We start from the raw sequence: 12,668 nt of genomic DNA on the forward strand, positions 1-12,668 counted from the left end.
ACGCCCCAAAATATTGGTCGGTCAACATGAAGTAGCTTAATATCTGTTGGGAATGGATAAAGTTATCTGACTTTATGTTTTGTTCCTTCCTCCATTTGTAGAAAAGTTGTTTTCAATGACAAAAAAAGGAAGCAGGAATTAATGGAGTTTGGGAGTAGGAATTAATGGAGCGTTTCCAATAATTAACAGAATATCACTAAAAATTATTTTCCGTGATTATCATTTGTATTTATTTTTAATATTTTAATTTTATTTTCTAGGAAGCAACGCAAAGATGTCTAAAAAAATGGAATTCTAAGAAAAGATTTATGGTAGTGATTTAATAGGAATAAGTAGCTGCTTTACTTATTTTTATAGAATTATAATGGTTTTTGTACTTTGATCAGACTCATCAACATAAGCCTCTTTCTATTGTCTTTGAGACCACAACTCAAAATTCACCGTTGGCCTAGTGGAAGAATAACTTCATTTCTGGCATAGTGATTTATGAGTAAACAACCTTTGCAGTGCTAGCTTTGCAACCCCACACTTATAAAATGATTGCACCTGTCACACCATGACGTGAGGTCTTGAGACCATAAGATAAACCAAACCACCCAGTCATCTTTCTAAAAAGGGATGACCCATTTTAATATCTAGCAATATGCACAAGCTCTTTAGCCTTAGGGCAGAAATTGATCATTAGAAGGATTTGGGAAGGTATTTCCTCCTTGTTCAAACACAGTATCATAGAATTACATGTGTGTGTGTGAGACGGCTTACTTCAAATAAGATCCACTGCCAGGGGCAAAATACAATAATTGATGCAATGATTCAGTCATTTACAATAGGACCTGAGCTCTATTGTGTCGTACTCACACCTGTGCTCTGTTTTATAAAGATCCTCAGAATCTGTGAGGCCAGCTTAATAACCCCATCGCAGGCAAGCAAAAGGCCAAGTGCCTAAGCAAGCATTCTATGAAAATCAAAATTGATGGCTGTCACAGAACTTTATTGGTTAATGGAATTGTTCTGAATTTTGATTGTGGTGGTGATTACATTGGTGCAAACATTTCTCAAAATTCGCTGAACCATACATTTAAAATGATGTGTTTCATTGTGTGGAAATTATACTTCAATAAAGCTGATTTAAAAAAATGACAGCTGTCCATGTCGACCATGAACACATGCCCCTCTGGCAAAAGCAATAGAAACCATGAAGTCAGCTCTGGATGCACACTAATAAAGATTAAATATAGCATTTAAGACTTTGTGCAGTCGTGAACAGAAAGACTTCCTTGTGAGAAACTGGCTGTGGTAATTAAAGATCTTCTGGGAACTTTATCTTACCCTCAAAGATAAAAATAGCCACTCAACATGAGTCTCTGGAATTTGCCTTTTCCTTTATCAAACCAGTCATAGAGTGCATCCGCATATTCAATGGCTTACCAAAGGTTTTTATGCCTCCTATATGCACACAACTCATCATTAGAACTGGTAAAGCTCAAGTTCGACATGCATATTAACTATGAAAAGTATGCCTTCTTGTTTCAAGAAAATAAAACATAGTATAGTTCTCTGAGATTAGTGAAAATATATCTAAGAAATATAGTTATAAAGGCTAATTTCCTAAATATGTAGTATTGTACATACTGAGAGGTAACACAGTTCCAGAAACCACCTTTAATGGGTGACCTTGGCAAAGTCATATCATCCTTCTAGATCTATCTCTATTTTTGCTTCTGTAAAATAAGAGGGCTAGACCAGATAAAGCCCTATAATATCAAACATCATAAATCATACTTATCCTATGAATTAGAAGTGCTATATGTACTAACTTGAAATTCTCTCTTTTTAGTACTTAATACTTTCTTTTGTTATACTAGATTTGGAGAAAGGATGGTGCTGATGAGAGAAGAGAAAATTTTTTTAATTTTTTAATTGAGACACAGCAGACACTCTAAAAATAGCAATTTCTTTTCAGCAGACTGGATATGATAAGAGAAATGTTCTATAAGTTGAGGTTGTCATGAAAATATTAGGGAGAAAAAGCATGTTATCAATGAAGAAAAATAAAAAGAAACTATGAGTCATCTTCCTAACATTTTAACAAAAGATCTGTAAAAGACTAAAATATCTTTCATTGGAAACAGATGAACACATCTTTGACTTTTATGAAAATAACTCTATGTTTTAGAAATTATGACATTATAGAATGTGGATTTACAAGGGGATATGTATGGTTATCAATGCCAGCTTCCCACTCAGAGTCTAATGGTGTCTCATATTATGACATAAAATACAAACATAATAAACCTGCTTTAATTATTTTACTATTGTAAAAGAAAGGCACAAAAACAACTTCACACAGCTGTCGCTCTGCATGTTTAAGTCAAGCTCAAAGTGATTAATATTTTGGAGATAAATATTCAGATACAGCAGCTGGGGCTTTCTCTTATCACATAAAGGCTAAATTTTACCCAAGATTGCATTTATTCATTTACTTTAACTTGTCAGCATCAGAGAGTCTTTCTCAATTTCAAACCAGGGCACACTTCTCATTCTAAGAAGAGCTGATAGAATAATGAATTTGCCCAGGAAATCTAAACCCCTTGGAGTCTGGTAGATAAAAAATAAAGCAAGAAAAACAAATGATTGAAGTCCAGAGTATCAAAAAAATTATCTAAAACTTGGACTTAATGTGCAAAGATGGTGGCACATTTTTTCAACATCATCTAAGGGCAAAAGCCACCCAAAGATTATCTACAGGAACATATTCAATTCAATGCATTGTTTAGTATTCATTAAAGGTCTCAAACTTAGTGAACTTATTGGGGTTTTTTGGGGTCAACCTAATGCTTTATTTTCTGATAGAGGTGCAAAATATATTTTAATTCATTTTTTTTATTTTGATAAAACTGACAACTCCAAAATGTATGGATTTTTGTATATTTACCATTAGTTGTTTTTTTTAAACTAAGTTATCTTAACCTAATTTTACTTTGTTGATGGTCTATATACATCTAACTTCTCAAATACTCTGAATTGACTGTAACATTTTACTCTGTCTCATTAACTATGAGTTAAGTGAAATAAAAGATTTCACATGTCCACTCTATAGTTGCCTGACAATTATAATTTTACCTTTTGAAAATTATATTTTAATGAAAGGATGATATTAAATGGAAACTGTTAATTGCTATACTTTTTATTTTTTAATAAAAAAGATTAAAATGAAAGGGTTGAGCCATGTAACTGGAGGTTATATAAATCTTGGATGTTTGAGAAAAAAAACTTACAAAGCAATGTCTTAAAAGTGGGTTCAAGCCCCATAAAAAGGTTGCAGTTCCCTCTACTTGGAAGAAACTTCACTTGCACGTGCTCAGCTTACTCATCTCTCAAAAAACAGTCAAATTAATATTTTGTTTGCAAGACTATCAATATTTTCCCCCAAATAGGCATTTTCTTCAAACCATTTGGGTCATCCTTCTTTAAAGCGCCTACTATTTTGTACTGTAATTTATCTGTTTAAATGTCATTACTGACTTCTTCTCAGCTTTGTGCCCACAGAGTTCCTTTAAATGCAGGCCCGGCTTTGACTGGCCCATGGTGACATAAGATGCATGATAATTGCTCCTTGACTTATAGATTCTCAGCTGGTGGCATCCCAATGGAGCTTTATAATGGATAGTTTAAGACAGACCCTTGTCTGTCTGCCACACTGCCTTGTTCCCCAGCTGCAACCGGCATGAACAGCTGGGAGACTTTATTGTGTGATCAAAGAGGACACACCCCAAGTTCCTGCATTCACAATCTTCAATCTTTAACTCTGTACCCTTCAAAGTCCACTAGCAGGTTAACTTGAGCTTTGTAGTGATTCTAGAGTTCTGCACTGCCCCCAGTTTCCCACTGCTCGAGATCTAGTAATAGCCACAACTCTGCAGTACAGTGAACTTTTGGATCATCAACATGCATTCATCAGGTTTGGAAACATTCCTAAGCATGCAGTCAGTCCAAAGGGGATGCACTTTAACAAGCTTTGATGCACATCACCCTTCGCAAATGTTGTTCCAGTTTATTCTTCCCCCAGCGCTTCCTCCTACACTCATCAAAATTCAGTACTATCAATCTTTTACAATGGTTGATACTAAAATACAAGAAAGGACCATTATCCCAGTAATATAAATGTTGCTACAGGTTGTGCATATTATTGTGCCCTAGAGCTTAAATTCTAACATGCCCCAGGTAGGAGTTGAGGGAGGCCAAGGGGAGTCTATAAACTTGCCTGTTGTAAACAATAGGCCTAGGAAGATCTTTTCTCATGGAAGGATAAGCAAATCATGGAAATAAAAAACAAGGGGACTGTGAAAGGGTGAAACATTTAAAGAAGAAAGGACATTATACTCAAAATGAAGAGAAAAAATATATTTAAAACATTACTGATGGAAACCAGAGAAAATAATTGTTTACTTAATATATTTTTTCAAAAACAAGCACTCTCAGAAACAGGAAAAGAAAAATGAAACCAAGATGCAAGTGGATGATTTGAATATTAGATACATGAATTGTTAAAAATGGAAAGAAAAAGAAAAATGTAATCATAGGATGAAAAGACGCATTGAAAATAGGAAGGAGCCCAACTGATATTACCTGAGATATACCTTTTCTATTGAAAATGGTGTTATGTTGTTTATCATTCATTTATTCTAACAAATAATTCTGGGCACCTACTTTGCATGTCAACATTTGAGGATAAATGCTGAGAATCCAGTTTGTAAAGAACTCACCTGGAGGGAGGCCAAGTGGAAACACTGTAACAGGCTGAGTTCTCAAACTGAGCCTGGGCACAGGGCTGTAGGAGGAGCACAATGAAGGAAGGATTATCTAACTACACACAGAGTGAGGAAGGTCTGCACAGAGGATGCAACCTGTAATTCAGAACTTAGAGAATGAGGCAGATTTGGCCAGACTCTGGAGGGGTGGGAAGAATTCCAGGGAAAAGAAACAGCACAGGCAAAATTCTCAAATCCATCTCCATCTAGAATGAATCACCCTTCATATACAGGTCCCTAACATTGTGAGGGATCATATTTGCTTCTTAAATAACATTTTCTAGAGAAACACACAAGTTATGAGCATGCACACCTATGTGTTAACATCATGACAATTTCAGCTGTTAAAAAAGATTCTATCACTACAGAATGTGAGAGTTATTTTTTTCCCACGGGCCAGCTCTATTTTGCATGGCAAATAATCACAAGTTTTTTTTAGCCTATGAAAACATTACAAGAAAACTAAAATTAGCATTTTTAAACATATGGTAAAACAAAGTAAAAGTACAGTTCCCAATATTTAAGTTACTTTTTCTCTAAAGGTCTCAGGGTCTAAACCAAGTTAATCGCTCATTGATAGCTCAAATGTTGAAAACACAGATGTTCTATTTCTTTAAATAACTTCTTTTCCTACAGAATGGCCATGTCTTGTGAGATACAATTCATCCAAGTATAATATGGATTACATATGGAACTAATCACATTCTATTTTTGAAACCACTTGACAAAACTCTGTCACTGCACAAAATACAATCTTCTAACCCCCACCCCAACCTTTTTTTCTAAATGCAGCAAATATTCGGTTTAACAACACAAAATAATTCTGATGTTCTGAGAATTTCGTGACATTTTGTGTTCCACTGTGTTAGGTGGGAATGAAAAAGGACCAAACACTATTGATAACAGCATTAGAAAATCTTGGCCTCTCAGATTAGGTAAGAATCATTATTGGTGAAATCATTGAAACAATCATTTTATCTATAAATATAGTTAAACACTGAGTTCCATGGTTAAATTTGCAAAGAGAGCAGGTTGAAGATGGGCTTTCAAATTCTGCTTCATCCTGTGAATCCCCAGTTCAAGGCTCTGAATGAAATGTTCCAAAGTCACTAACCTGTTTCCCATGGATAAATGTAGCAGGAATAAATAGCATAGTTCTGATAACTATTGTGGGAAAGAAAGAATACTGTATATGGAGCAGGAAGACAAATTCCAGATATTTAATTGTGAGAACATTCTAAAACAATTACTTAAATTTAACAGATTTCAGTTTTCTTGAATGAAAAATGGGACTACTAATAAGACTCTACCATGCAAAATGGAAAGTGAGAATATATATGGACAACTCTTATAAACAACAAAATATTGTCATCCTTTATTTATGAATAATGCATCATTATCATTATATGGGATAAGAAATTCCAAAGAATTGCTTTTGTGACTTTGACAATTAGCAAACAATTAAAGGTGGCTCAAGAAAAAGAATAAACTGTTTTTTTAGACGCAAATATTATTTAGCTAAGTACTATTTTCAAAGTGTGTATAGATGCAACTAGCTATGGGTTATTTTACAGACATGTATCCATGCATGTGCGCTCAAACATATACACAAACTATCAATTGTCTTTCTTCTTTCTAAACTGCCATTGTCCTATTTCACTCCCAGGATAGGACTGCTCTACCACTCAATAGCTATGTGGCTCCAGGGTTTCAGTCAGCCATTTAGTTCATTGCTGCTGGAAATGGTAACATTTGCCAGGCATTATATCTGTTTAAAGTGTTTATTATATAAGTTCCATATGTTCCACGCAGTTTGCAAATCTCTGAGATAGGAAAGAGACAGTTGCTTATTAAAAGCTGTTAAAATGATAATCTTGAAATTTTTTAGCTCAACAAATAACTTTATAATGTTAAAATACACAGAGTTTTTGCACTTACTCTAAACTCTTTTAAATATTGTCTCCTGTGCTTACTGCTAAAAATACAAATACTAAAAAATGAAATTTACTACTTTCAGGAAATTATTAAATTTTCATTTTAAAAGTCTTTGAAAGTCTACCCAGCAATCTGAAAACACACTCAGAGACCAGTAAGAATTGCATCTCGTGTATAATAATATTCATATGTGATTGAACAGATATGATTGACAGATCAAAATATAAATATGGAAATGTGAATTGTGACATGGGCTAGGGGAGGAGAATTAGAGATGGCCGTTATTGCAGAAAGCAAGAGAGAAGGCAAAAAACACTGCATAAATTTCCTGAAAATAAAATGATGGCATTTGAGGAACAAAATAAATATAACTCATAATTTCAAAATGTAGGGTATATAGGCTTTAAAATTAAATTTAGTTATAGAATTTCATCATATTTGATGACTAAGTATTTATATAAAGTTGTTTGGAGTAACAAATAAACATAATGCTCTTTAGTATTTTAAAAACTACATGACATTTTCTAAAGTTCTTAAGAATAAAATGTGCATGTGTTTGTATATGTGCCATGTGTTGGGGGAGGATGCTGCTGAGGAGATAGGGTCCATCTATGTGCTTTCAAAATGATATAGTTTAACACTCTCTTACATAATATTGGAGCTTCTAAAGCTTAAAAGAAATCTGTAAATACTAATGACAACTAAAACTGAAAATAGCTGTGTAATGATTAAACAACAGAAGTAATTGCTATATTTAAATACACATAAAAAATTGGATTTTACGAGACCTCATTAGCTCTCATTATTATATTTAATACTTGTAAGAAATATTAGTAAAGCTTATTGGTGTTTCTAAATGAAGTCCAAAAGATGTAAAGTGTTTTATAGATCACTAGTTTCATGGTGACGATATGCCTATGGTGACATGGCCATGTTGAGAAGACGTTAGAGACTTGAGTTCACGTTCTTGCTCTGCCATCTACTGTGACTATAGGCAAGTTACATAAGTTTTGTGTTTGTAATACTGCCATAGTCTTAATATTCACCTCATGATGTTGTTTGAGAATCAAATGATCTAACATAAATCATTCAACGTGACAAATTGGAAATGCTCAACATATTTTAGCATTCTTAATGAAAACGAAGTTACATTACAGAAGTTGTACTTTTTTAACATTTTGACTAAATTTTTAAAGTCTTATTGATATAATTGACATATATAACATTGTGTAAGTTTAGATATGCAACATGATTATTTGATTATTGTGAAATGATAACCACAAAAAGGTTAGTTTACACTTCCATCATCTCACATAATTACCCTTCTTTGTGTATGTGATAAGAACATTTAAGATCTGCTCTCTTAGTATTGTACAATTTTTATTACCGTTAAAGGCCACTAAATAATTTCTTTATTTAATTATTTGCCAACAAGTAATTTTCTTAAAATTGGAGAGATATAAAGGATTTATTAGATATTTATCATACTTAGAAACCATCTCAAGGTTTAAGAGAATTGTATTTTATGACTCATCTCTATGATCATTTTTAAGTTTCTCAGATGTCATTGAAAATGGTTTTGTGGACATTTATCAATATATCAAACTGAAAATAAACCTGAGAGTGATTTAGTATTTTGAAAATAAAATAGGTGAGAATTGAAATCAAAATAACATCCTATCTCTGTTTAACAATACCTGAACTAAACAAAATTAACCCAGTTTCTTGTTCCAAGAAATTCTTGCTCTTGGAATCTATGACTGTATACCAACCTAAGGAGCATATTTATCAAGACTAAGCATTTGCTTATTATGACTCATTTCAAGATGCTCATTTTCCTCTTCACACCAGCTAAAAACTGAACTCTGCTCAATTTCAATCATTTCTACACCTTGCAAGGCCTGCCTTAAAATTATTCAGCCCAGTCCCTAACACTGGTTAAATACTCCATCCTAATTCTTCTATTCTGAGACATTATTAACTCAAAGTGATACACTTTCTCGCTGCAGTAGGTCCAATAAACTTAGTTTTTCTTCGTCAACAAATTTTTTAGTAGACTTTTAGAGAGTTGACATCAATTTTTAAGACATTATTTATGGTATTTAGAGAGAAGGTTTGAATATCTTATACCCTCATGATGGTAAAAGGGAAAGTGTTATTTTTTGGTGTACAGATAAATCTGATTATGTGCAGAAGAAACTAAACAAACTATCATATCATGCTTTGATCTACAAGCTGTATGTCATTCAAAGCAATCCAGTGGATTGTTCTCTGTTGTATGCAAGTTAGGAGACAGATATCTAATTATGCATCAGGAAGAAAAGGATATCATTAGAACTGGCCCCACTCTTCTGAAACTGCAACAAGGAGAAAATCCAACTAATTATTTTATATTCCACAATATACTGACAATAAATTATGTTACAGGTGGGTCTCTATAGAAAATCTGTTAATAAGGTAGATTGGCATTTCTATTCTATTATGTACCCCTTTGTTCTTGAACACTTCTCTGAAATAGCCTTTGGCTCCCTAACAAGAATATAGAGAAAAACCTTAAACTATCTTGGCTTCCAAAACTAAGAAATTGAAATAGTACTGACAATCTTACTGCGGTTAGAGAAGATTGGAAAGAGAATTGCAATGATGATAAGAAAAGAGTAAATTGTTCACTTTCTAGATAGGGTTCTTACTTTTGCAGACCAGTGGATAATCACTCTGGATGAGAGTTCTGGAAAAGTACTTTAGAGGAGTGATTGAACTGAATGTAATCTCCTCGCTGGAGAGGCAGAGTTCCTCCAAATGTAATCTTGTTACCTTCTTACCAAGAGAATAAATCCTCATGAGCAATGGGTGTAGGTGCAGTGGGAAAGGGAGATCAGGGAGAGGAGAGTAACTCTATGCTGTGCTTCAATGTGTCCGAGATACAACTGTTACACCTTAAAAACAGAATAAAATTTTTGCAGCCTTATCTTCCTCATATAAAATGACTTCCTCAGATTATATATCTGCCGTTGTGTAAAATAACCAATAATAGAAAAATTCAGCACATTCCACTTCTCAAACTCAATGTCAGGAGATTACCTACGTGAATTTCTGAATTTTGTATTGCTGTCATTCTAAAGCACTTATTAAATGACTATTATGGTCCAGGTATTACTACCATCCTTAAAATGATGGCTTTTAATATTCCAATAGAAAAGGTATGTTTCAATAAAATGATACTCATATCATTTTATTTTGTTTACCTTTGGGAAACTTCTATAGCAAAAGCCTTGTCTTTATTAAACTGTAAATCAAAAGTCATTTGTTTTTCCTTTCGTTCATACAAGCGTTATTATGTTTTATCAATTTGGGATGAAAGTATCAAATACTTGGCTTTCTAAAGAGAGATCAGATATCACTTATATGGGGGATATATATCTAAAAGCAACAAATGAACAGGACAAACAAACAGAGACTCAGGGACATGGACAATGGACTAGTGGTTACCAGAGGGAAGGGGGTGGAAGAGGAGGGGAGAGGTGGACGGGGTAAAAGAGATTAAATATAGAGGGGTAAGGGGAGTGTGAAGTGGATAAAGGCGATCAAATATATTGTAGCTGAAGGAAACTAGACTTTGGGTGGTAATCACACAATAGAATATACAGATGTCAAATTATAATGTATACCTAAAAATTATATAATTGTATTAAACAATGTTACCCCAATAAACTTAATTAAAAAAAGAGAAAAAAATAAAGATCAGAACTTTTACTTGGTGGAGATTAGTAATTCCACCTCCCTCACCATTCACTCTGCGGCCATCCTCCTAGCCTTTGATCACAATGCTAATTCATCATAAATCCATTCCTCATAATGAACCATCTGTCTAGATTTCCTCATCAGTAGTTGTTAAAATTAGGCAAGGATTTGTTGGTTAGTTATTTTTATTCACAACCACATTAATGTGCCCTAAAGTAATCAGCTTGTATTATGTGGCCTTTCATGCAGGGTGCACAGATTTGCAGCTTGTTTGGTTTAGCTAGGCTCAAGCTTGTGAGGCAGCTGTTAGGCATTTAGTTAATAAAATCCTCTTCCCCCGGGGGCACTATGTTTTGTCCATTCACAGGGAGACACATGTACCCTACAGTTCAACACTGGAAGCATTTTAAATCATTCTTCTTTTTTATTTTTTTATTTTTTTTTATATTTATGAAGCCAGCTCCAGAATTTTGGTGCACAGGTTCTCTAAACCTATCTAACTGCTTCAAGCATGACAAAACTTGGCCACTGTGCTTCTCAATTTTCTTGAAGGGAGTGGGTTAACTTATATTCTATTTTTGAGATAAATCACAGTGACTTCAAGTGTTAGTAAGTAAATCTTTGAATGTATTTAAACTATTCAGCTTCTAACCCATCTTTTGTTCAGTGCTTCTATTTCACCTTTTTTCTTTGGGGATGGGGAGGGGAGTCTTATCTGTCCTTTTCAAATATTGAAGAAATGAAAATATGAGATTAAACCTTTTCTCATTTGATTGTGTTTCTTCCAAAAGATCATATCAATGAAAACTCATTCAAATACCTCATTAAAATTCAGTCCCTAGATGAGCAAATTTAATTGGCATGAAGTCAAGATACATAATTATTTAAATTATGAACATTTCTGGAAACAGTAAGTTATGATGAAAGGCATCTATTTACATTGTCTCATTCCATTATGTTGGAAGTTACAACAAAAACCTATATTGTGGATTACTGCTAAAAAGAAAATAAATTTAAAATTATGAACACATAGCATTTTTAAAACAAAAGTTTTATTTAAAATATCTTAAATGTACTTTGGTTCATTTGTATTGAAAAGAAGCTTTATTGCCTAAAAGATAGTCATCTCTCTAAAGAGTTCAGATCAAACTAATAACATTGTGACAAATTGCTCTGATGTTTATCACAGCTTTTGACATTTAAAAAATGGTAAAAAAAAAAAAAGAAAAAATTCAAGAAAAAATATGTTGAAATAGTATGTGTGCACAACATGGAAAGAAGTGTGAGACTTGGTTAATGTGAATCACCAAAACCATTAAATAGAAAGCCAGAGTGTGAAAATTACTTTAAGAATTAGTAAAACATAATTAAAAAAAAAAAAAAAAAGAATTGCATGTTTTTTAATACCCTGCAGTTCTCTGTCATTTCATCCATATGGTATATTTTTCTTACTACCCAGGGACATTGGGTGGTATGCCTTGACAGTACTGTGGCTATCTGAGAATAAGATAAATACTTTCAGTATCTCAGAAAAAGGGTTTATAGTTCATTAAAATTCAACTCACAGTGGAACTGCTGATACTCTGCTTTTCATTTGCCAGAAGACACCTTGCGTTGAGGTAGTTTTCTTATTTTAAGATTGGTATTATTATTACTGTAGGTATTTGCAAGTTACGACAATGTGAACTGAATTGTAAGCATAAAACATCTAATGGCATTGTGTAACTTTAGAAACACTATCATGCTTCTTTTAATGTAAGTGTATCTCTCATTTTTATTCTTTTATGTTTTTGTTTTAACTATAAATTTTCCATTACCAGATAAAATTAATAAACTAGAGTTTCTAAATATTGTCTGTATTGATATTTTTATTAGTGGTTACAGTAATATAAAGTAACTAGTTCATTCAAGAAACATGAAGTTACCCACCCCCCCCCAAAAAAAGAGGAAAAATGAAAACATGAAAAACAACAAAAATGGTACTTGTCCCTATACACAAACAAGAAAGGGGCCAATTGAATACAGATTTTGAAGATACACTATCAAGGGTTGTTCAAAGTTGGGACTTATTTAGAAAGTAGGCAGAAAGCAAAGATACTATTCACATCCCATATCTTTTATGAAACAAATTCATGGCAAACAGGGAAGATGGAAAATTTTTGTCCACAGTGTATGAGTTGC

This window comes from Pteropus vampyrus, unplaced genomic scaffold, assembly GCF_000151845.1.
Source record: "Pteropus vampyrus isolate Shadow unplaced genomic scaffold, Pvam_2.0 Scaffold1, whole genome shotgun sequence".
Lineage (NCBI taxonomy): Eukaryota > Metazoa > Chordata > Mammalia > Chiroptera > Pteropodidae > Pteropus > Pteropus vampyrus.